The sequence below is a fragment of the Ranitomeya variabilis genome, chromosome 7, assembly GCF_051348905.1.
Source record: "Ranitomeya variabilis isolate aRanVar5 chromosome 7, aRanVar5.hap1, whole genome shotgun sequence".
Taxonomy (NCBI): domain Eukaryota; kingdom Metazoa; phylum Chordata; class Amphibia; order Anura; family Dendrobatidae; genus Ranitomeya; species Ranitomeya variabilis.
Genome location: NC_135238.1, coordinates 49,204,569 through 49,230,636, shown reverse-complemented (window position 1 = coordinate 49,230,636; position 26,068 = coordinate 49,204,569). Strand labels below are relative to the sequence as shown.

Below are 26,068 nucleotides of genomic sequence, written 5' to 3'. Positions count from 1 at the left end.
GGGCACCGGGGAGAGCTGAGTATTTATTTTTTAATGTAGGGATCAATTTACTGTATGGAGGACTTTGTGGGGCCATTATACTATATGGAGGGCTATGTTGGGACATTATTCTGAATACAGGACTATGTTTGGCAAATCATACTGTAGGGATGAATATGTGAGGCTATTATAACGTATGGAGGACTATCTTTGGCCATTATATTGTTTGAAATACTTTGTGGGGCCCATTATTATTCTCTATGGAAGACTATGGGAGGGCATTATACAGTATGGAGGACAATGTGGGGACATTATACTGTATGGATGACTATGTGGAGCCATTACACTGCATGGAGGACTATTTTGGGTCCATTCTACTGCTTGGAGGACTATGTGGGGCCATTAAACTGTATTGTGGACTATGTGTGGCCATTATAGTGTATGGAGGACTGTTTGGAGTCATTACACTGAAAAGAACACTATTTCGTGCCCATTATATTGTATGCAGGACTATGTGGAGCCCATTATACTGTATGGAGGACTATGCGGGCCATTATTCTGTATAGAGTACTATATAGAGTCATCGCTCTGTATTGAAGACTATTTGAATCCCATCATATTATAAATAGTACTATGTTGGACCAACTATTTTGTATGGATGACTACGGGGGTTCCACTATACTGCATGGAGGACTATATGGGCCCATTATACTATGTGGATGGCTTTGTGGAGATCACAGTTGTGGCATCATACTGTGATGGGATCACCATACATTGCTAGGGGAATTACCAACCTCGAAGAAAAGCTGTACAAATGTAATGAAATAGAACCATCTGGAACTAATAATGAAACACAACATCCCTCTCTAAATTACAATCACTGCAGGAGTCTGGTTTGAAAAATCCAAAAAATGTTTGGCTGCATTTAAAGGGAAATTACCAACCTAGATGGAACCCTGTATGAAAGATATATATATATATATATATATATATATATATATATATATATATATATATATATATATATATATATAAACATGTGGAACTAATCAAGAAATACAACATTGTCTATATACTGTACTTTGAATGGGACGGGGGTATTGATGAACTCTTTACCTAGCTCATTTTTACAATTTTTCAATGTAAATAACACAAAAATCTGCTGTTACTATTTGGATGCTGTAGTATAATATGTATAGCTAAAGAGAAAGGAGTTATTAATGGAGACTCCCAACCTAGATAGAACCCTGCATGAATGTAATGCATGTGAAAAATGGTCTGGAACCACATGGAACTAATAATGGAACATAATATTCCTCTTTGAATTTAAACCCTGTGGGAATCTAGTTTACAGACTAGGAATTCAAAAAGTTTCTTTGGCTAATAGAAGCTCCTGATAATCTCCTCTCCTGGATGGTTTATGTAATTTTTCAATGCCAAAAACCTGGAAGCTCCTGGTGCTACGTGAATGCTGTAATATAACAGGTTTAGGTGCATTCAAAGTGCGGCAATCTGATGAATTGGAAATATCATTTAGGGTACGTGTCCCCAATCAGGAATAGCAGAGTTTTGGACGCTGAGCATCTGCGCTGCATCCAAAACGCTGCGTTCTGCATTGCCAGCACAGTGATTGCGATTTATGGAAATTCCATGCCCACTGTACTTCTATTTAGCTTTGCGTAAACTCACCCACAGAGCCGGTCTATGAACCGCAGCACGTCAATCATCCACTGCGTAGTTTCACCAATAGTCAGTCATTAGATGCGGTAAATGCGCACGGATCAATGAACACATGCGGATTTACCTGCGTGATTAGATAGCAGCGTTTTGGAAGCAGTGAAAATACGCTGGGTCCTACGCTGCTATTTCCTGATCGTGGGCACATAGCCTGAAAAGCTCAAGAATATGCTTTTTCACAGACCTTTCACATTCCGAGCATCTGCTGATGTAGACTACATGATCGAGTTACAATTCATGTTATCTTGTATATCAAATGATTGAGAGCTATTAGAGTTTGAAAATGTCCATGAGGGAACCATATATTTGTACATTTTAAAGGGATTATGTCCAAATCTAAAAACACTACTAATATGCAGCCATGTTTTTCGAGGATGTTTAAAGGGAAAGTGCCACGATTTAGATTATTTTAATTAATAATTATTGATTTTACAATCAATTATTTTTCATACAAAATTAAATCCACTAATTTAAAGGGAACCTGTCACCCCCCCCCAGGCATTTGAAACTAAAAGAGCCACCTTGTGCAGCAGTAGTGCTGCATTCTGACATGGTGGCTCTTTTAGTTCTAGGTGCTGTAACTGCAGAAATAATCCGTTTTGTAATTTGTCAGAAAATACCTGTCTTCAGTCAAGGAGGCAGGCCTTCCCCCCCCCCCTGCTGCAGACGCCACGCAGCCGTCACTCAAGTCTTCTTGGCGCCGAGCGCCGCCTCCAAGAAGACATGAGTGACGGCTGTGTGGTGTCTGCAGCGGGGGGGGGGGGGGGAAGGCCTGCCTCCTTGATTGAAGACAGGTATTTTCTGACAAATTACAAAACTGATTATTTCTGCAGTTACAGCACCCAGAACTAAAAGAGCCACCATGTCAGAATGCAGCATTACTGCTGCACAAGGTGGTTCTTTTAGTTTCAAACGCCTGGGGGGATGACAGGTTCGCTTTAAGAGTTTTTTTTATTTATTCATTTTTCTTTCAGCCACTGGGCGCTGCCATTTGCATTTGCTGGTGTATTAGTGTCTGAGTAACACTTCCACACCTCAAATATGGCAGCCCCTGTACATCTGAGTCTGCGGTCGCTCATCGTGGCTGCCTCCAGCTATGACCTGGGCATGGCCTTTGGACTGTCCAGGTCAGAGCTGTGAGAGGTTTCAAAGCCATTTTGTGGGTGTGCTGGGAGGGTAGAGGCTAGAATGGAGTCTCTCCTGTGAGGAGATGATGTCATAGGAAGAGGCGGGGCCTCCTCCATCTAGTGCAGAGACCCCATAACAGAAAGTTACCATGAGGCTTGTGTGTGCAGAAATTTCTTAGAGGACTAAGGGGCTGCACAATGGAGCTGTGTGCAGATGGGAATGAGGACATAGGGCTAAGTGTGAGGAGTCTAAGTATGTATTTTGGGTGCAAGGAAACATGGATGATGTTAATATATGGGGCTGGATCTTGGAGGGTTCCATAGGGAAATGGGTGCTGCCATACTGCCCAAAATTTCAAGATGAGAAAGAGGGACAGATCATGAAGTGTCCTACACTCTCCATGGCAAACTTCAGCCACGCCCTTGGTCACAACCCAATCATTGCCTAGAGGGCCGGTGGCAGTGAGGGAAATTCACCAGAAGCTCGAGACTGCGGGGCATAGACCCAAATCTGGGACTCTCTGCTGTATCCAGGACAGTTGGGATTAGAGATGAGTGGATGGATTCACGGTCTCTGGTCCAGCGTGCAAGTCAGTGGTACCCAGTGGCTGGCGAGAGACAAATCTCTTACCGTCCAGTGTTCCAGGAGCAGCTTTTAATTAGCCAGAGCTGATGCGACATTATCTGTGCGTCCTGCTCATCTCTAGTTGGGACCTGTGGATTTATTTTTTGCTCCTTCATTCACAGTCAGAGCCGCTAGAACTTTCTCTTTTTTTATGTAGCGTCACTATATGACATCTGGCTTTTTTGTGTCTGTAAGGCCATGTTCACACAGTGCAAAAATACTGTGTTTTTTGTTTTCTGCAGATGTCCACACCAAACTACACAATAACAATCTTCTCCTCCTCATTTGATGCGTTCCTGGTGCCGATGTGAAGCAGCGTTAATGTGTTTTTTATAGAACAGAAAAGTTTTGATTCTGCACTTAAAAACATAACTGCAGTACTTTACATGCATTTTTTTTAGGCTCCACATAGAACAGAATAAAAAAAGCACAGAAACTGCACAGTTCAGCAACATCATTACACGCACAGGGGCGCAGTTTTCATGAAGTCACATTCGCTTTGCTTGGACAGGTAAACACAGCAGACTTTTTGTGCAAAACAAATCAGCAGAAAAAATGCAGTATTTACGCTACATATGAACATGGTCAAATTTTCGAAGGAAAGTGGATGTGATTCCATGAAATCTCCGACCCCTGTGGTCTGAAGACTGAACCTTGGAGTTTTGGTGCATTTTTTCTCTATAGGCTTCTTCTGAAAAAACGCATGAATAAAAATACTGTTACGTATTTAAGCGCAGAATCAAAGTTTTTCTGCACTGAAAAAAGTGTTAAAGACGAAGCTTCATCTTACTAACTGCTTCTTTTTCTACAATGCAGACTATTATAGTTTTAATAGAACTCAACACAGTATTTTACACTATTTAATAGTATTTATCTATATCCTTGTCTCTCCACTTGTTTTACAGATGCTCTTTCTTTCCCTTTTCTTTCCTTGCCTTTCCCATTCATTTTCTTCCCCTACTCCCCTGAAATGTTTTGTACATATGGTATCTTATTTGTGTACTGTAACTACTTTCCCTTGAATATCCTGCACATGACAACCTTTTTAATTTCCCTTCAATCGCCTTAATGTTTCCTTTTCCCTTTGGCGCTTTTTCATTAATAAACCATATTTTTCCTCCCCCCTTCTCTTCTATATCTGCCCAAAATCACATCAAAATAAGGGGGAAAACTCAGAATTTACACTATGTGGAACAAGGCCTTGGCATTACAGTTTTATTACATTTTTATGGGTTTAAGAGAGAAAAATATGAATCTTGCCATTTTTTATGTTTTTCCGATAAATAACCCCATAAGTAATCTGATCGGCGTGTTGTGAAGGTCGTTACGATTGCAGCGACATCAAATATGTCCTTGTTATGTGCTGATTTGTGTTTATTATTTTTTTAAATTCATTAAAAATTACATTATTTTTTCAGTATCAAGTGTTCATCTTATTGGTGTGGGGGCTGATGATGATGAGGAGACAATCGCAGGTCCTCTATGGGGACTAGCAAATACAATAAAAGTTCACATCACTCCTTTTTTCCCCCAATAAAATAAAAAAAATACAGATATGTGGTATCTCTACATTCATAAAAGTCCGATCTATCAAAATACAAAATGAATTAACTCAGTAAATGGTATACTGAGAAGACAAAAAATCCCTAGAATTGTGTTTCTTCGAACTCTGCAACAAAATGTAATAAGTGATAGTCAAAACATCGTATCTACTCTAAAATTGTATATATTAAAAGATTGACTTAGGGCAAAAACTCTCACATAGCTATGGTGAAGGACAAATAAAAAGCTGTGGTTCTTGGAAAATGGCGGAAAAAACGCCAAAGGTGTTAATGAATACAAAAGGAAGATAATAAATGACATACAGTAAAAAGTTCCATACAAATTTCTTAAAATAAAAGAAAATAAACCAGAAACCGATCACTTACATTTTGTGTTTAGGATCCAGGGGAGGCAGAAACTGGGACAAGTCTTCAATTCAACTGACCCCAAGAAATGACCAACATTCAAAAGTCTTACACAGATTTTTAAGACCTTGTCTGTTTGTTCCCATCCCCCATCCTGTGATGTCACCTCCAGGCAGGGTCAGGATATTTGCATTCTATGGCTCTTTATGTTGATGTATCCCCCACCTGTGGGTTGTGATGTGTAAGGTCAAAGAAAAGCAATTTGCAAACCCAGTGTGAAAATAACAACCAGTTCACAGAGGAATCATCCACAATAAACCCTATTCCTAAAGGTACCTTCACATTAAGCGACGCTGCAGCGATAGCGACAACGATGCCGATCGCTGCAGCGTCGCTGTTTGATCGCTGGAGAGCTGTCACACAGACCGCTCTCCAGCGACCAACAATGCCGAGGTCCCCGGGTAACCAGGGTAAACATCGGGTTGCTAAGCGCAGGGCCGCGCTTAGTAACCCGATGTTTACCCTGGTTACCAGCGTAAAATGTAAAAAAAACAAACAGTACATACTCACATTCACGTCCCTCGCCGTCCGCTTCCTGCAATAACTGAGTGCCGGCCCTAGCAGCAGAGCGGTGATGTCACCGCTGTGCTGTACTTTCACTTTTACTTTACGGCGCTCAGTCAGTGTGGGAAGCAGACGCCGGGGGACGTGAAGGTGAGTATGTACTGTTTGTTTTTTTTACATTTTACCCTGGTTACCATTGTAAAAGTTAAAAAAAAACACTACATACTCACATTCTGATGTCTGTCACATCCCCTGGCGTCCACAGGGTTAAAACTGCTTTCGGCAGGAGCGCTTGCTAATGCTGCGCTGCTGCCGAGAGCTTCCTGCACTGACTGTGTCAGCGCCGGCTGTAAAGCAGAGCACAGCGGTGACGTCACCGCTGTGCTCTGCTGGCGCCGCTGACACAGTCAGTGCAGGGAAGCTCTCGGCAGCAGCGCAGAGTACAGAGTACGTGTAACCGGCAGCCTCCGTTCCTAAGAATGAGCGCGTTAAGGACCTTCGATGACGTCGCGGCTTGTGATTGGTCGCGTGACCGCTCATGTGACCGCTCACGCGACCAATCACAAGCCGCGACGTCATCGCAGGTCCTAAACTCCTCATTCTTAGGAACGGAGGCTGCCGGTTACATCGGTAAGGTCCAGGGTCCGCCGGACGGGTGAGTATAACCATATTTTTTATTTTAATTCTTTATTTTTTACATAAATATGGATCCCAGGGCCTGAAGGAGAGTCTCCTCTCCTCCAGACCCTGGGAACCATACACTGGGAACTTCTGATTCCGATTTCCGATATCACAAAAATATCGGAACTCGGTATCGGAATTCCGATAACGCAAGAATCGGCCGATACCCGATACTTGCGCTATCGGAATGCTCAACACTAGTCACCACTTTATCTAGCAGCTTTTACCCTCTATATATTCTGTGGCATTTAGCTTTGTACCTTTTTCCACACAGCACTTTTGTATATAATGTTATCCCATTTGTGGAGGCATGTTTTACCGGCACTCACTTAGTTCGTAACTTTGTCACTTACCTCATACTATTATGCCATATATTGGTTGCTCAATGAATTGTGTGCGCTACATATAAAATGTTTTTTATCTTTTGTATGTGTGATTTAAGAAAGTTTGTTCACTTTTTCAAGTATTAGCATTTTTTGACTCATTTTCTCCTGTTCAATCTATTAATGTTGAGTCGTGTTGCTCTTTTGAAACATGCAATTTAACATATGTATGCACTCTTATGCATACCTTTTGAATAACATGTTTTGGGGATTATTTATTCAATTGATTTTAAATTCCTTACGATCCGGTAAGTACTATTGTCACTTCTGTGCTGGGACACCCTGGGGGTCTATGGCTTTGTGTTGCAGGAGGCCTAGAACCAGTGTCTTCTCTCCTCTTACTTGAAGAAGATGTGAATGGTTTACCTGTTACCAGGGGCAGACACTGAGCGCTTGGGGTCCCTGTGCAAGAAATGTGTTTGATCCCCCTCCTTTTATGGCGACAAAGCTATAGATATATATGCAGCCACACACTTACATGGATATATATTACATAGTCTTCTTTATTATGTATATTGCCATCCCTTTTTACACAGTGCCCTCTTTTGTTAATGTACAGCACCGTCCCTTACATATCAGATTATATAGAGCCCTTTCTTTATTGCATACCGTCCTGTCTTGTTAGCTGTATAGTGCAATAACAACAGATGGAGCATGGGAAAGCTTCTTTTCAAATGGATGAGCTGATGGACTGGTCGTCTGATCACCGGCTGCTCCATCAGCAGTCATTTTATATCTAACAAGAGACTGGACTGTGTAATAAAAGAGGGTGCTGTGAATAACAGAAATAACATGAATACACTATGTAAGAGAGAGCACTGTACACAACAGCAGAGGAAGCTATATAATAAGGGACGGTACCATATATAACTAAAGAGGATGGTACGTAATAAGGGACGCTGTTATAAATAAATAAAAAAGTATGTAACTAAGGACGGTGTTATACATAATAAGTGTGTACAGTATATACTGTGCTAAGGGACTGTGCTATACATAATAAGTGAGTACACCATATACTAAGGGACTAAAATATAAAGTGATAAGCAGCACTGTGTCCCCCATTAACTATAATCTCTGACTCCCAATAATATATATTATTCAGTCTGTGACTCTCTCCAATTACCTGTAAGGCTATGTGCACATGGAATATATATAAGGTTTTACAGTACAGGAAAGTGGATGCAATCCCTGAAGTCTCATGCACACTCTGCGGATTAAAATGTGCATAATGTCAATTCTTGCAGCGTACTTGGCACATTAGATTTTGCACATCCTCTTTTGTGAGTTCATTTATAGTAGAGTGTCCGACTCATACACTCGAAATTGATGCACATCAGAACACATGTTGGCTCTGTTGACAACATTATAGCCTATGGCCCCATCAGCGACCACGTCTGAATCCTGTTTTGCGGGGGGGTTCAGATGAAAGCCCCAATGGGAACCCTGAAAGTGAGCAAGAACACAATGTGAAAGGGACCTAAGAATCTTTTTCAGTAGATGATCATATGGAAATAGCTTAGAAAAAAACTTATTAAAGAGGTTAACTTGTGTAGAATGTTGGGCCCTTATTACTTATAACAAATAGATAATTTAAGGGTCTTGCCCCTAGGTTTGGTCCCCAAAAAGGAGGTCAGGAAATTTTATTTGATCCACTATTTGTCATATCCTAAAGGGGTATCGATAAATGATGATACTGATGAATCCTTGTCAAGTGTTTCTTACACATCACTTGTTGAGGCAGTAAAACTGGTCCAGCAGGCGGGTCAGGGTGTTTTATTGGAAAATGCGGATGTTGACTCTGTATTCTGCCTCCTGCCAGTACATCCCGGATTATGTTGAATCCTTATAGGCTGCTCTACATCATGTGCTTATTTTGAGGCATTTAAAACATGTTTTCCTTTTTTTGAGAGAGGTCCAATGAGATCTTCTACTATGGGGTCCATGATTTCTATGTGCACCCCTGGGCTATGCTCCTGAACTCGCTCCATACAAGCAGATCCTTCTAGTGAGATAGTTACATCAAGGTGCATGAAGGTGTTAAGTTCACTTGTCTGTTCATAAAAGACCAATGGAATTTCCTAGCCCAGATGTGATCGAACCCTTATAAATGTAGTAAGTGTCCACCAAACATATGAATGTTTTACACATTACAATAGACATTTACATGCACAGATCTTACAAAAATACAAATAATTTCATATGCACATACATAGACATACACACACAGTATGCATGTATGCATTGTAGTGCAGCGGTGTCCACGCTGTGCAGTGATAAGGCAGTGACCCAAGCAAGTTCAAAGCAAAACATTTTTAATGTTTAAAAACTCACACAGTGTACAGCACGCTGTATCCTCCGGATCGCAGCCGGGAAATCAAAGACAGTCCAGGATCGGTAGCTGTGAGCGACCGCACCGCCGTGTACGCAGGGGGTGCCAGACCTTTTGGCTCCACTTGGCCCTGTGTTACCTCACACAGGGAGCACTCTACAGACCGACTGCTCTGTCTGCTTGCAAGACCAAAACTGACACACCCAAACTTTTCCTGCAGGGTTTTTTTTCGCTTCACCCGACTATGGGTCACTTATAAGACCTGAGCTGGGCCCCACCAACTTCCGTTTCAAAAATAAAAGCCAATACCTGGTTTTCCTGAACAAATCCTTGGTCAAATAACTTGACCAAGTTCCCACTTTTATTCTTCCTTGTGACTCACAGGCAACCTGCTATGACCACAAGGCCCTCCAGCGGATCTAATATGCTTCTGAGAGCATCCTGGAGGGACACATAGCGACCCTTGCAAATCACACCAGTCGCTGTCTCACAGCACACATTCATGCAAACATGCAGATGTGTGCACACATATGTGAACATGCACATAAAGTACGCAGACATATACAGTACAGACCAAAAGTTTGGACACACCTTCTCATTCAAAGATTTTTCCGTGTTTTCATGACTATGAAAATTGTACATTCACACTGAAGGCATCAAAACTATGAATTAACAAACAAAAAAGCGTGAAACAACTGAAAATATGTTTTATATTCTAGGTTTTTAAAAGTAGCCACCTTTTTTCTTTGATGACTGCTTTGCACACTCTTGGCATTCTCTTGATGAGCTTCAAGAGGTAGTCACCGGGAATGGTCTTCACTTCACAGGTGTGCCCTGTCAGGTTTAATAAGTGGGATTTCTTGCCTTATAAATGGTGTTGGGACCATCAGTTGTGTTGTGCAGAAGTCTGGTGGATACACAGCTGATAGTCCTACTGAATAGACAGTTAGAATTTGTATTATGGCAAGAAAAAAGCAGCTAAGTAAGGAAAAACGAGTGGCCATCATTACTTTAAGAAATGAAGACTAGTCAGTCTGAAAAATTGTGAAAACTTTGATAGTGTCCCCAAGTGCAGTGACAAAAATCATCAAGCCCTACAAAGAAACTGGCTCACATGAGGACCGTGACAGGAAAGGAAGACCAAGAGTCACCTCTGCTTCTGAGGATAAGTTTATCCAAATCACCAGCTTCAGAAATCGCAGGTTAACAGCAGCTCAGATTAGAGACCAGGTCAATGCCGCACAGAGTTCTAGAAGCAGACACATCTCTACAACAACTGTTAAGAGGAGACTTTGTGCAGCAGGCCTTCATGGTAAAATAGCTGCTAGGAAACCACTGCTAAGGACAGGCAACAAGCAGAAGAGACTTGTTTGGGCTAAAGAACACAAGGAATGGACATTAGACCAGTGGAAATCTGTGCTTTGGTCTGATGAGTCCAAATTTGAGATCTTTGGTTCCAACCACCGTGTCTTTGTGTGACGCAGAAAAGGTGAACGGATGGACTCTACATGCCTGGTTCCCACCGTGAAGCATGGAGGACGAGGTGTGTTGGTGTGGGGGTGCTTTGCTGGTGACATTATTGGGGATTTATTCAAAATTGAAGGCATACTGAACCAGCATGGCTACCACAGCATCTTGCAGCGGCATGCTATTTCATCCGGTTTGCGTTTAGTTGGACCATCATTTATTTTTCAACAGGACAATGACCCCAAACACACCTCCGGCTGTGTAAGGGCTAGTTGACCAAGAAGGAGAGTGATGGGGTGCTATGCCAGATGACCTGGCCTCCACAGTCACCAGACCTGAACCCAGTCAAGATGGTTTGGGGTGAGCTGGACCACAGAGTGAAGTCAAAAGGGCCAACAAGTGCTAAGCATCTCTGGGAACTCCTTCAAGATTGTTGGAAAACCATTCCCGGTGACTATCTCTTGAAGCTCATCAAGAGAATGCCAAGAGTGTGCAAAGCAGTCATCAAAGCAAAAGGTGGCTACTTTGAAGAACCTAGAATATAAGACATAATTTCAGTTGTTTCACACTTTTTTAAGTATATAATTCCACATGTGTTAATTCATAGTTTTGATGCCTTCAGTGTGAATGTACAATTTTCATAGTCATGAAAATACAGAAAAATCTTTAAATGAGGTGTGTCCAAACTTTTGGTCTGTACTGTACACATACAGTACACTGAAATATACACATACAGTACACTGACATGCGCAACACATGGTTCGCAGACTTGCACACACACAGAAAACAGAGATGTACACATATAATATGCAGATATGCACACATACACAAACATGCATTCACGGACATGCACACACAATATGCAGACATGTACATGCAGCGCCCCAGAGTCCTGGTCGTTGTAGTACTGTGGCTCCGCCACTAAGGGGAGCTGTGGTACGTCTGATGGCACTGAAGGAGTTCATCTGACCAGGTATCACAGACACCAATACATTTCACAGCCGGGTCTCCAGGGGGAGCTAAGGGTTCTATTCATTAGGCCACTCCTCACATACTGGTAAAACTGGGGGTCAGGCAGGAAGTTAGAGAGAAAGCTGACTGAGTTGGAACCAGGCAACACCTTGTGGCAGAGGGTGTTGTGGGGGAAGATTCGGTAGGGCCCCTGTCAGGGGTGGGATCCTGACAGAGGCCTGGCAACTTGAGAGAACGTCACGGGACCGTGCCTGCTCAGCATAGCGGCGGTGCCCAAGGAAGGATTAGAAGTGAGATAGATTGTGCTGAGAGAGAAACGAGATCAAAGCGACAAGGAGAATACCAGTAGGAGTCGTGCTGTGAGACCGAGGCAACATCCTACTGAGGCGCACAACCGGCGTCCGGAACGCCGAGGAAGTATTTATAAATCTAGCTTCAAGCAATACTTTAAACCAACGGCAGGACAGTCAGTCATAGGCGGGCTGTCTCACCTAAATCACCTACGAAGACATAGGGGGCAACTTGTGGAGAGGGGCGACTCTAGGGTCCCGGAAGAGCTCCGAGCTTACCCGTCATACGGGTGCCGTCCTAACCGTAACATCAGGGAGGGACGGAAGATTAGCAGAACATCATCTAATCGAGTTGTGAGGGAACTTAAGAAACAGACACAACAGTTGTGGGGACTTTCCGTAAGCACAGCAGGGAAGGACCACAACACATAGCGCTAGCAGGAAGGCACAGATTTCCACCTGCAAAGAGAACTCTGGAGGTGCCATTCGACCGGCCGGACTTGCGCAGCCTGGTTAACCGTATTCCGGATTGAGGACCCAGAGATCTTCAGTAAAGAGGTAAAGAGACTGCAACCTGGTGTCCTCGTTATTTACTGCACCGCACCACCACCACCATCCACATCCATCATACCATCTATCATTGTGCGCCCCTCAGCAGGGTCACGGACCGGGCCTAGCCACCATGACAACCCCAGAGCAGAGACTCACAGGCCCGGTACCGGGTACCCCTCGGCCCTGCGGCAGTGGGGGCGCTGCAAACTTGGCGTCACGAAAAGGATCTACTTAAGCCTGAAGAATCAGGTCATGTGTGCCTTGGAACTGTGATTTATTATACTTGGACTGTACTTTATTGCAAAGACTGTGCCGCGCCATTTACCGCCAAAATCCGCCGCCATTACAGCGCTGAGGGGAGCGCAGGAAGAGAAGAGGGGCGTGGAGTAGGCGTAGACAAGCTGAAGAGCGTGAAGGACCATGGCCGCCCAGTCTAAATATTGTTGCATCCTAAGGGCGGGCCCGTCAACAGGGGAGATCCGCCTCCTGATCTTCTATGGCGGGCGGAGACCGAAGAAACGAAACTATGACTCAGATGAGGTGGGACAGGAGACTGGAGAAGGCCTGCAGAAAAGGATGGCCCTGCATCGACCCCCGCCACCGGAGGATTATTCGGATATGCCCCCGCTGGAGGATCTGGATCCGTGGGAGCTGTCGATGGGGCACCCTTTGCCTGCACAGTCCCCAGCTCGTGTGCCTCCCTCAGGGGAAAGGAGTGACGCTGGAGGAGTCACCCCAGGTAGGGGTACTGAGTGCCGCGACCCCCAGGGAGATCGCCTGACCTCTGCACCAGACCCGGCCGCCGCTGCGGCCACTGGCGCTCCAGCATTCCTGTCGCCTGCTCCCAAAGAACCGGGGGGGCCAGACATGGGGCCCTTCCCTTGGGGAGAGTACAGGAATCACCTAATTGCGGAGTTCCAGCGAGAAGTGGAGCGGGAGGCGCGTGGTGAGCTGCTGGAGGGCTCCCTGCCGAAGTGGGGCGTCGTGATTGTTTACCTGCCCCAGACAGGAAAGGGCTTCGTGCAGGAGATTGGGACAGCCCTGAGAGTCCGCATCACCCAGGATGAAGTGGAGCCCTGCCTGTGCGGAGACGGCGCCAAGTCCTTCATGAAGCCGGGGGATGTGGTCACATATCGCCGGCACCTAAAGGGGAGCAGCTGGTGGGCCCGGGATATTCAGCGCTGCACCGCCGTTCTGGCGGTATCCTGAACCGAGGGGGAGGAGCTCACCGCTGAAGCCGCTGCTGCCGCCGCCGCTGCCAGCATCATCCATCGACCCACACAGACCCTCATAGCAGCGCACGACCTGGTCGTGCAGAAGACCCGAACCCACGGGGTACACCTGGCCGCGGGAGTGGACTTGGAGTTCAGCCTGTCCGGGCCGCAGAAAGCCACCTGCCAGGTAAAGCCTCAGTGGGGGCTACCAGAAATTGAGTAGTAAATAAGTTTTAATGACTGTAAATAAGTTAACTGTTTTCACCGTGTTGCTGCTAGACCCGTTTATGGTTAACTCTTAAAGGGATCCCTTTGTTGACCCGGGATCCCTACTGCTTTTTGGTTATTTTCTATTTTCTTCTTCGCTACCAAGAACTGCCGCAATCATGAACAGTGCATGATACAAACTGCTTGTAAATAGTTTGCACCTTCTTAAAGGTGCTCTCTACCGGTTTTATATAAAAGAAAAGGACTCTTTGCGAAGAAACTGTTCCTGGAAACAGCATTGGAGTCCTTGCTGCGTATGGACTTGCAGCTTGAGAAGTTGCACTACCTCATAGAGACTTGGTCCCCTCTTAAAGGGGATGTTCACTTGTTGCACTTAAAGAATGGTATTGCTTTAAGACAGATAGATAGCAATAATGTCTTGACAAAAAGAAAGTGATGATGATGCTTACGTGTAAAAGTTATATGTATCCAACTAGTTGATTGTAAGAAATGTTTGATAACGTTGATAGAAAAATGAGGACAGAAAGTGAACCCGTACGGGGTTAGTCAGTGAGTCCTCTTAGGAGCCATGTAGGGATGGCTCAGTGATTTCAAACTGAAAGTAAATGTTATGTTCTATACTGTGTATAGTAGTTGAAAAGGCAGTAGGCCCGGGCTGAAAGGGGCGGTCCTGTAAAGAAAGGAGAGGCAGCAGGCCTGGAGCAGTTAGGACAGGCGGTCCTGCAGATTTAACGAAGGAGAGTGAAAGAGAAAGAGTTAATTAATATTATAATGTTCAGAATAATTCTTTAGTGGATAGGAAGTGTACGTCCTTAAGGACAATGTTAACTTATTATTCAAAAGTTTGCACTGAGTAGAATACCCGGTTGGGTAACAGGAGTTGTTTATAGCCTGTAATTTATAATGTTTAACCATGTTTGTAACGTTCAAGTGTCCTCACCTCCCATAAAGGGAAGCTCTGTTCAAGCTTACTTATCGTTATTGCATTTTCAAAATTGTATGTCTTTTTGCTAACCTGTATTGTTGTTTTCTTCCCAGTCCAGGAGTACTGGATTTAACCGGGGGGGAGTGCAGCGCCCCAGAGTCCTGGTCGTTGCAGTACTGTGGCTCCGCCACTAAGGGGAGCTATGGTACGTCTGATGGCACTGAAGGAGTTCATCTGACCAGGTATCACAGACACCAATACATTTCACAGCCGGGCCTCCAGGGGGAGCTAAGGGTTCTATTCATTAGGCCACTCCTCACATACTGGTAAAACTGGGGGTCAGGCAGGAAGTTAGAGAGAAAGCTGACTGGGTTGGAACCAGGCAACACCTTGTGGCAGAGGGTGTTGTGGGGGGAAGATTCGGTAGGGCCCCTGTCAGGGGTGGGATCCTGACAGAGGCCTGGCAACTTGAGAGAACGTCACGGGACCGTGCCTGCTCAGCATAGCGGCGGTGCCCAAGGAAGGATTAGAAGCGAGATAGATTGTGCTGAGTGAGAAACGAGATCAAAGCGACAAGGAGAATACCAGTAGGAGTCGTGCTGTGAGACCGAGGCAACATCCTACTGAGGCGCACAACCGGCGTCCGGAACGCCGAGGAAGTATTTATAAATCTAGCTTCAAGCAATACTTTAAACCAACGGCAGGACAGTCAGTCATAGGCGGGCTGTCTCACCTAAATCACCTACGAAGACATAGGGGGCAACTTGTGGAGAGGGGTGACTCTAGGGTCCCGGAAGAGCTCCGAGCCTACCCGTCATACGGGTGCCGTCCTAACCGTAACATCAGGGAGGGACGGAAGATTAGCAGAACATCATCTAATCGAGTTGTGAGGGAACTTAAGAAACAGACACAACAGTTGTGGGGACTTTCCGTAAGCACAGCAGGGAAGGACCACAACACATAGCGCTAGCAGGAAGGCACAGATTTCCACCTGCAAAGAGAACTCTGGAGGTGCCATTGGACCGGCCGGACTTGCGCAGCCTGGTTAACCGTATTCCGGATTGAGGACCCAGAGATCTTCAGTAAAGAGGTAAAGAGACTGCAACCTGGTGTCCTCGTTATTTACTGCACCGCATCACCACCACCATCCACATCCATCATACCATCTATCATTGTGCGCCCCTCAGCAGGGTCACGGACCGGACCTAGCCACCGTGACAACCCCAGAGCAGAGACTCACAGGCCCGGTACCGGGTACCCCTCGGCCCTGCGGCAGTGCGGGCACTGCACACACATTTGCAGACATACACTCGATACTGCTCACATATGGTATGCAGACATGCACACACTCGCAGACACGTACAAACAGGGTACACAGATGACACATTTCCTTTGTTTTTTAGGCAAAATATATGTATTTTTTTTCTTTACCATTTTAAAAATCACATATTATAGCATTTCAGATTTAAGCATGTTTGTGCAAGTGTAGCGTAGTAATGTCTCTGTTAATCCATTTCTAGTTAATGTAACTGTATAGGCTGTATTTTCTGCCAGCTCAGATACTGAGAAGCTATAGCTGAGATTTAAACAACTGGAAGTTTCTCATAATGTTTTTCTTTACATCTGATAATCCAGAATAATTGATCTCCTTGTATCATTGTCAGATTACGAGAATTAGACCATTGTGTATTTTTCATTATTATTAATTTTTACTATTTTCAATTGGAACCTGAACCCTGCACCTGCATCCTCCTTTCCATACTATACATGCTGTATCGGCAGCAGGAGGATGCCCTCTACTGGCAGGGGATTAGGTACCCGGATCACCTGACTGACACCGAACTGCTGGAGTTTATGGATACACAGAAGTGATTATACAGCAGAAGAGGGGCAATGAACTGAAGACCCTCCTGGGCAAACATTGTGTATCTGGTTAAGATCTGCAAACTCATCCCTTTCTTCATCAGTGTGAACTGAGTGTTTTTTTAACCACCAAGCCCTCACCAAGATTGTTTCACTCATTATATGTAACCAGTAGTGTCCTGCCAATGGCGGCTGACCATGTGGCCGCTATGGGGCCCGTGATGCGGGGATGGCCCAGTGGCAGCGACAATACAGGACCCCTCACCCAAACATTGTACTTTCATATGTATCGCATCCTGAATGCGTTACAGTTTAAAACAATGATGGCTACTCAACTTTCTTCCCTCCCTTCTATTAGTATTAATTATATTGTTTTGTACTGTATTACAAAAATTTCAATAAAAATTCAGTTGAGAAAATATTCAGAAAAATTCCCACACTAGAGATCATATGAGTTTATACCACCAGGGGGCGCAGCATCGCAAGTCAATGAAACTGCATTGCATTCATTCCCCAGTTTTTACAGCCAGGGGCAGCTACATTAGCAGGCTCCTGGTTGTAAATTTATTTAACCCCTTCAGATGGATTTACATTGTGGGACATGACTGTATGAAGGCACGTTGCCGAAACGCACGTAGGGGTCGTGGCACCATCTTCTGAGTGTTTGGTAAAGTACTATGTATCTTTTCTTTTGTACAATCTCTTTGCCATGTTGCTGCTAACTCTCTTCGTATAGCTTTATGCAGTGGTTACTGGCGCACGCTATAGTGGCCTAAATATTATGGCTGACACAATTATTGTCTTGATTATGTGTCTGTAACTTCATTTAGTACCATCTGATAGTGCCAGCAATATGGCGCATTAGCTTTATTACTTTTTTGTTACAATATTCACTCAGTGTGGTGCCACTAATATCTTTTTGGCTCACCATTGGGACACACTAGTGGCTACCAGTTTTAATGTGTTGTATGTTATATAGGGATTATATCCCCCGTTTTTCTTGTTTTTCAATAAAGACTACTATATTAATTGTTCTCCATACGCAATTTCTTTATTTGATTCTATCTATATAGCGTTGAACGTATATTTATTTCTAGTTATTTTTGGACGCCACATGTTTTTTCCACTGATGGTTGCTGACTACAATGTAGATGCGTCCTTTTTGCTGAGGGTAAATATTTGATTTCTTAGGTATGGGATATTGTTGCTTTTTTATTTTCCTTTTTTGTCAGAAGATCGAGGATCGTCAGTTGGATTGAGAGTACAATAAAGATATTAAAACCCCATGTGTTTATTTATTTCATTAAATACTTTATTTGTAATGTGTGTGTTTTTTTAACCCTTTATTACTATTGGCTTAAAAATGGATAGGTGTCTTATTGACATCTCTCCGTTACATTAGCAAGGTGACATTAACCCCTTATTCCCCAATATCCCACTGCTACTCAGGAGTGGGAAGAGAGTGGCTAAGTGCCAGAATAGACGCATCTTACAGATGTGCCTTTTCTGGGGTGGCTGGGGGCAGATGTTTTTAGCCAGGGGGAGGCAGTAACCTTGGTCCCTCTCTAGGCTATTAATATCTGCCCTCAGTCACTGGCTTTCCCACTCTGGCTGAGAAGATTGCACGGGAGCCCAATTAATACTTTATTTTAACACCTTGAGCTCCCAAATTTTGCACACAGACACTTGTAACATTATTAGGGAGGAATATGTAAACATATAACAGATACGAAATGGTTTACTGTATGTAAACCATGTCTCATATCCTGTCGAGTTTGGGAAGGAGATAGCAAAAGCCAGCAATTGAATTACGGGCTTTTATGCTATCTAGCTCTGTATTAAATATAAATATATGTATGTGTATGTCAATGACATATATACTGTATATATATATCTACCTATTCTATGTGTAGAAATTAATTTTATCTAGGGTTGAGCGACTTTTATTTTTATAGGATCGGGTCGGGTTTCACGAAACCCGACTTTCTCAAAAGTCGGGTCGAGTGAAATCGGCCGATCCTATAAAAAAGTTGGGGTCGGCCGAAACACGAAACCCAATGCAGTGCAATGGGATACTATGGTTCCCAGGGTCTGAAGGAGAGGAAACTCTCCTTCAGGCCCTGGGATCCATATTAATGTGTAAAATAAAGAATTAAAATAAAAAATATTGATATACTCACCTCTCCGACGCAGCCTGCACCTTACCGAGTGAACCGTCAGCCTTCTTTGCTTAAAATGCACGCGTGAATGGCCTTCGATGACGTCACGGCTTCTGATTGGTCGCGGCCGCCCATGTGACCACCACGCGACCAATCACAAGATGAGACATAATTCTCAGGTCCTAATTTCCTAATTCTAGGAATTTAGGACTTGAGAATTACGTCACGGCATGTGATTGGTCGCGTGGCGGTCACATGGGCGGCCGAGACCAATCACAAGCCGTGACGTCATCTAAGGCCCTGACCGCGCTCATTCTTAGGAAGGAAGGCTGCCGGAAAGAAGCCGAGGGTGAGTATATTCCTTTTAGGTATATACTCACCCTCGGACGCGCCCTGCTTCTTTCCGGCAGCCTTCCTTCTTAAGAATGAGCGCGTGAATGGCCTTAGATGACGTCACGGCTTGTGATTGGTCGCGGCCGCCCATGTGACCGCCACGCGACCAATCACAAGCCGTGATGTCACCTAAGGCCATTCACGCGCACATTTTAAGCAAAGAAGGCTGCCGGTTCCCTCGGTAAGGTGCAGGCTGCGTCGGAGAGGTGAGTATATCAATATTTTTTATTTTAATTCTTTATTTTACACTTAAATGTGGATTCCGATACCGATTTCCGATATCGCAAACATATCGGAACTCGGTATCGGAATTCCGATACCAGATTCAGAAGATCGCCGACCTCATGGCCGACCCCACACAGGGGTCGGTGTTGTGAATTTGCTTTTTGCTCCCTCTAGTGGTTACTAGTTTTTTGACTCTGGTTTTTCTGTCATTCCTTTTATCCGCACCTGGGTCGTTAGTTAGGGGTGTTGCTATATAAGCTCCCTGGACCTTCAGTTCTATGCCTGGCAACGTAGTTATCAGAGCTAGTCTGCTGTGCTCTTGTCTACTGATCCTGGTTCCAGTTATATCAGCTAAGTCTGCCTTTTGCTTTTTGCTATTTGTTTTGGTTTTGTATTTTTGTCCAGCTTGTTCCAAATCTATATCCTGACCTTTGCTGGAAGCTCTAGGGGGCTGGTGTTCTCCCCCCGGACCGTTAGACGGTTCGGGGGTTCTTGAATTTCCAGTGTGGATTTTGATAGGGTTTTTGTTGACCATATAAGTTACCTTTCTTTATTCTGCTATCAGTAAGCGGGCCTCTCTGTGCTAAACCTGGTTCATTTCTGTGTTTGTCATTTCCTCTTACCTCACCGTCATTATTTGTGGGGGGCTTCTATCCAGCTTTGGGGTCCCCTTCTCTGGAGGCAAGAAAGGTCTTTGTTTTCCTCTACTAGGGGTAGCTAGATTCTCCGGCTGGCGCGTGTCATCTAGAATCAACGTAGGAATGATCCCCGGCTACTTCTAGTGTTGGCGTTAGGAGTAGATATATGGTCAACCCAGTTACCACTGCCCTATGAGCTGGATTTTTGTATTCTGCAGACTTCCACGTTCCTCTGAGACCCTCGCCATTGGGGTCATAACAGTTTGCCAGGCCAGTATTAAATGTTTAATGCATTGCAGAAGAGGGATTATAAGAAAGAAGATTCTGAGTTTTTTTTTTCTTCTTCCCCTTTACCTCAGAGTGGCTATGCTTGCTGCAGACATGAATGTCCAGACCTTGATTACAAGTGTGGACCAGCTGGCTACTCGTGTGCAGGGCATACAAGACTATGTTATCAGAAATCCTAGGTCAGAACCTAAAATACCGATTCCTGAACTGTTTTCCGGAGACAGGTTTAAGTTTAGGAATTTCGTGAATAATTGTAAATTGTTTTTGTCCCTGAGACCCTGTTCATCTGGAGATTCTGCTCAGCAAGTAAAAATTGTTATTTCGTTCTTACGGGGCGACCCTCAGGATTGGGCTTTTTCGCTGGCGCCAGGAGATCCGGCATTGGCTGATCTTGATGCGTTTTTTCTGGCGCTTGGTTTACTTTATGAGGAACCCAATCTTGAGATTCAGGCAGAAAAGGCCTTGCTGGCTATGTCTCAGGGGCAGGACGAGGCTGAAGTGTATTGCCAAAAATTTCGGAAATGGTCCGTGCTGACACATTGGAACGAGTGTGCACTGGCCGCTAATTTTAGAAATGGCCTTTCTGAAGCCATTAAGAATGTTATGGTGGGTTTTCCCATTCCCACAGGTCTGAATGATACTATGGCACTGGCTATTCAAATTGACCGGCGGTTGCGGGAGCGCAAAACCGCAAATTCCCTCATGGTGTTGTCTGAACAGACACCTAATTCGGTGCAATGTGATAAAAAAACCGCAAATTCCCTCATGGTGTTGTCTGAACAGACACCTGATTTAATGCAATGTGATAGAATCCTGACTAGAAATGAGCGGAAAATTCATAGACGCCGGAATGGCTTGTGCTACTACTGTGGTGATTCTACACATGTTATCTCAGCATGCTCTAAACGTATAGCTAAGGTTGTTAGTCCTGTCACCGTTGGTAATTTGCAACCTAAATTTATTCTATCTGTAACTTTGATTTGCTCACTGTCATCTTATCCTGTCATGGCGTTTGTAGATTCAGGTGCTGCCCTGAGTCTCATGGATCTCTCATTTGCTAAGCGCTGTGGTTTTACTCTTGAACCATTAGAAAATCCTATTCCTCTTAGGGGTATTGATGCTACACCATTGGCAGCAAATAAACCGCAGTATTGGACACAGGTTACCATGTGCATGACTCCTGAACACCACGAGGTGATACGTTTCCTGGTTTTACATAAGATGCATGATTTGGTTGTTTTAGGGCTGCCATGGTTACAGACCCATAATCCAGTCCTGGACTGGAAGGCTATGTCAGTCTCAAGTTGGGGCTGTCGTGGTATTCATGGGGATTCCCTGCCTGTGTCTATTGCTTCTTCTACGCCTTCGGAAGTTCCGGAGTATTTGTCTGATTATCAGGATGTCTTCAGTGAGTCTGAGTCCAGTGCACTACCTCCTCATAGGGACTGTGACTGTGCTATAGATTTGATCCCAGGCAGTAAATTTCCTAAGGGAAGACTGTTTAATCTGTCGGTACCTGAACATACCGCTATGCGTTCATATATCAAGGAGTCTCTGGAGAAAGGACATATTCGTCCGTCTTCTTCCCCTCTTGGTGCGGGATTCTTTTTTGTGGCAAAAAAGGACGGATCTTTGAGACCTTGTATTGATTATCGGCTTTTAAATAAGATCACTGTCAAATTTCAGTATCCTTTACCGCTGTTGTCTGACTTGTTTGCCCGGATTAAGGGTGCCAAGTGGTTCACCAAGATAGACCTTCGTGGTGCGTACAACCTTGTGCGCATTAAGCAAGGTGATGAATGGAAAACCGCATTCAATACGCCCGAGGGTCATTTTGAGTACTTGGTGATGCCTTTTGGGCTCTCCAATGCGCCTTCAGTTTTTCAGTCCTTTATGCATGACATTTTCCGGAAGTATCTGGATAAATTTTTGATTGTTTATCTGGATGATATTTTGGTTTTTTCTGATAATTGGGATTCGCATGTGGAGCAGGTCAGGTTGGTCTTTAAAATTTTGCGTGAAAATTCTTTGTTTGTCAAGGGCTCAAAGTGTCTCTTTGGTGTACAGAAGGTTCCCTTTTTGGGGTTCATTTTTTCCCCTTCTGCTGTGGAGATGGACCCAGTCAAGGTCCGAGCTATTCTTGATTGGACTCAGCCCTCGTCAGTTAAGAGTCTTCAGAAGTTCTTGGGCTTCGCTAACTTCTACCGTCGTTTTATCGCTAATTTTTCTAGCATTGTGAAACCTTTGACGGATATGACCAAGAAGGGCTCCGATGTAGCTAACTGGGCTCCTGCTGCCGTGGAGGCGTTCCAGGAGTTGAAACGCCGGTTTACTTCGGCGCCTGTTTTGTGCCAGCCTGACGTCTCACTTCCCTTTCAGGTTGAGGTGGATGCTTCGGAGATTGGGGCAGGGGCCGTTTTGTCGCAGAGAGGCCCTGGTTGCTCTGTTATGAAACCTTGTGCCTTTTTCTCTAGGAAGTTTTCGCCTGCCGAGCGAAATTATGATGTGGGCAATCGGGAGTTGTTGGCCATGAAATGGGCATTTGAGGAGTGGCGTCATTGGCTCGAGGGTGCTAAGCATCGTGTGGTGGTCTTGACTGATCACAAAAATCTGATGTATCTCGAGTCTGCTAAACGCCTTAATCCGAGACAGGCCCGCTGGTCATTGTTTTTCTCCCGCTTTGATTTTGTTGTCTCGTATTTACCAGGTTCAAAGAATGTGAAGGCCGATGCTCTTTCTAGGAGCTTTGTGCCTGATGCTCCTGGAGTCGCTGATCCTGTTGGTATTCTTAAAGATGGAGTTATCTTGTCAGCTATTTCTCCGGATCTGCGACGTGTGTTGCAGAGTTTTCAGGCTGATAGGCCTGAGTCTTGTCCACCTGACAGACTGTTTGTCCCGGGTAAGTGGACCAGCAGAGTCATTTCCGAGGTTCATTCCTCGGTGTTGGCAGGTCACCCGGGAATTTTTGGCACCAGAGATCTGGTGGCCAGGTCCTTTTGGTGGCCTTCCTTGTCAAGGGATGTGCGGTCATTTGTGCAGTCCTGTGGGACTTGTGCTCGAGCTAAGCCTTGCTGTTCTCGTGCCAGCGGTTTGCTCTTGCCCTTGCCTGTCCCGAAGAGACCTTGGACACATATCTCCATGGATTTCATTTCTGATCTTCCGCTATCTCAGGGCATGTCCGTTATCTGGGTGATATGTGATCGCTTCTCCAAGATGGTCCATTTGGTTCCTTTGCCTAAGCTGCCTTCCTCTTCCGATCTGGTTCCTGTGTTTTTTCAGAACGTGGTTCGTTTGCACGGCATCCCTGAGAATATTGTGTCAGACAGAGGATCCCAGTTCGTTTCCAGGTTCTGGCGATCCTTTTGTAGTAGGATGGGCATTGATTTGTCGTTTTCGTCTGCTTTCCATCCTCAGACTAATGGACAGACGGAGCGAACCAATCAGACTTTGGAGGCTTATTTGAGGTGTTTTGTCTCTGCTGATCAGGACGATTGGGTGACATTCTTGCCGTTGGCTGAGTTTGCCCTTAATAATCGGGCTAGTTCCGCCACCTTGGTTTCGCCTTTTATCTGCAACTCTGGTTTCCATCCTCGCTTTTCTTCGGGTCATGTGGAGCCTTCTGACTGTCCTGGGGTGGATTCTGTGGTGGATAGGTTGCAGCAGATCTGGAATCATGTGGTGGACAACTTGAAGTTGTCACAGGAGAAGGCTCAGCGCTTTGCCAACCGCCGCCGCGGTGTGGGTCCCCGACTACGCGTTGGGGATTTGGTATGGCTTTCTTCCCGCTTTGTTCCTATGAAGGTCTCCTCTCCCAAATTTAAACCTCGTTTTATTGGGCCTTACAAGATATTGGAAATCCTTAATCCTGTATCTTTTCGTCTGGATCTTCCTGTGTCGTTTGCTATTCACAATGTATTTCATAGGTCCTTGTTGCGGCGGTACATTGTGCCTGTAGTTCCTTCTGCTGAGCCTCCTGCTCCGGTGTTGGTTGAGGGCGAGTTGGAGTACGTGGTGGAGAAGATCTTGGATTCTCGCCTCTCCAGGCGGAGGCTTCAGTACCTGGTCAAGTGGAAGGGCTATGGTCAGGAGGATAATTCCTGGGTGGTCTCCTCTGATGTTCATGCGGCCGATTTAGTTCGTGCCTTTCATGCCGCTCATCCTGATCGCCCTGGTGGTCGTGGTGAGGGTTCGGTGACCCCTCACTAAGGGGGGGGGTACTGTTGTGAATTTGCTTTTTGCTCCCTCTAGTGGTTACTAGTTTTTTGACTCTGGTTTTTCTGTCATTCCTTTTATCCGCACCTGGGTCGTTAGTTAGGGGTGTTGCTATATAAGCTCCCTGGACCTTCAGTTCTATGCCTGGCAACGTAGTTATCAGAGCTAGTCTGCTGTGCTCTTGTCTACTGATCCTGGTTCCAGTTATATCAGCTAAGTCTGCCTTTTGCTTTTTGCTATTTGTTTTGGTTTTGTATTTTTGTCCAGCTTGTTCCAAATCTATATCCTGACCTTTGCTGGAAGCTCTAGGGGGCTGGTGTTCTCCCCCCGGACCGTTAGACGGTTCGGGGGTTCTTGAATTTCCAGTGTGGATTTTGATAGGGTTTTTGTTGACCATATAAGTTACCTTTCTTTATTCTGCTATCAGTAAGCGGGCCTCTCTGTGCTAAACCTGGTTCATTTCTGTGTTTGTCATTTCCTCTTACCTCACCGTCATTATTTGTGGGGGGCTTCTATCCAGCTTTGGGGTCCCCTTCTCTGGAGGCAAGAAAGGTCTTTGTTTTCCTCTACTAGGGGTAGCTAGATTCTCCGGCTGGCGCGTGTCATCTAGAATCAACGTAGGAATGATCCCCGGCTACTTCTAGTGTTGGCGTTAGGAGTAGATATATGGTCAACCCAGTTACCACTGCCCTATGAGCTGGATTTTTGTATTCTGCAGACTTCCACGTTCCTCTGAGACCCTCGCCATTGGGGTCATAACAGGTCGGGTCGGGTTTCATGAAACCCGACTTTGCCAAAAGTCGGCGACTTCTGAAAATGGTCGACCCATTTCGCTCAACCCTAATTTTATCTATTCTATTTTAACCTTTAAGTGTGATTTTGCTGTACACTGCATTAAATTGCCAGCTTTTCTATAGAACATCGGTGCGTATTTCTCGCAAGTCTCAAGTGTGGTCCATTTGTAATCCATATTTTTCTTGCCTTTCATTGTCAGATTTTTTGTGCAATATGCTGACAAACACAGCATGCTGCAATTTTCTCAGCCCGAAAAATACGGCGGAGAAATATACGGCTGTTGGGAGCTACCCCATAGAGAAACATTGCTCCGTGTGCAATGCGTTGTTTTTGCACCTCTCTCTCATCCGTATTCCTCTTTAGTGTGACCCCGACCTGACCGCGTCAGGTAGAGAGAAGATCTGTACGCGGCCCTTAACCTCTTGAATGCCACTGTCATTCTCTGACAGCAGCAATAACGGTACGTAGACCAGGGGTGCGCTTTTCAAACCAACCATCTACTCAATCTCTCTACG

At 44.9% G+C, this 26,068-nt stretch overlaps 1 pseudogene across 1 annotated transcript in view; it reads right to left on the bottom strand.

Annotated features, from left to right (window-relative positions):
* The window catches only part of LOC143786235 (uncharacterized), a 101,919-nt pseudogene that overhangs the window by 15,392 nt on the left and 60,459 nt on the right, over positions 1–26,068 (bottom strand). The window lies entirely within an intron of this gene.